The sequence below is a fragment of the Myotis brandtii genome, unplaced genomic scaffold (genome assembly GCF_000412655.1).
Source record: "Myotis brandtii unplaced genomic scaffold, ASM41265v1 scaffold395, whole genome shotgun sequence".
NCBI classification, from domain to species: domain Eukaryota; kingdom Metazoa; phylum Chordata; class Mammalia; order Chiroptera; family Vespertilionidae; genus Myotis; species Myotis brandtii.
In genome coordinates, this window is record NW_005365155.1 from 3,435,176 (window position 1) to 3,436,023 (window position 848).

Consider the following 848-nt stretch of genomic DNA (forward strand, 5'->3'; position numbering starts at 1 on the left):
GCTGCTTTGGTCCCTGGTTGGTGCCCTGAGAATATTACCATCAGAGCTCTTTCTGAGAGGTCAGGGGTGTGCTGTCTTCCTGATGAGCTGGTTTGAGTTTGTGTTTGCTTTTTCTTGTTTGTTTAAAGAGGACCCACTCAGGATGCAGCTGTCACCGCACCTACACAGTCACCGACACCTTCTCTGCTGCTCTGTGGGATGGTTACTAAAACCAGGTTTGAGCAGTTCCTCTAAAGTGCTAATGTAGCTGTTAATTGTCATTACTAATGTGTCTTCATGCACCTCCTCACTCTGCCCAGGGGAGGGAGTCAGGCTGGGAGGCTCATCTGTAAATACTAGTTCACGGGTACATTTACACAACTACCCCTTTGCTCTTTTCAAAGATAAAAATAGATACCAAATGACTCGGGCTTTAGGAGACAGAACCACAAACCACTGTCAAGTCTTATATTCTAAGCATGCACTAAGTTTTAAAATAACCATCGGACTATAAATCTGTGCTTTAAATAGTAGCAGTCATACAAGGCTAACTGACCTGAATTTTGTATAAGAATCAAAATGTATCTCTTATTATGAAAGTTTGTGAATTTCAAGGTAATATGCATTGTACCTTTAATCAGTTAAACCAGGTAGCAAGGAGACCTTGTTGATAACAAACCTCCACTCTCCCTCTCCCCCAAAATACAAGGGACCAAAACCTTAACAGCAGGCTGGGTCTGGGTCTGGGTCTGTGCTCAGGGCCCAGGGTCAGCTGTGGGCCGTTCGTTCAGTGTGAGTCAGAATCTCCAGAAGTGATTTGTTTTTAAAGCCCTGGTAAGAAAACATAGCAAATCCCTTTCCTTCTAAAA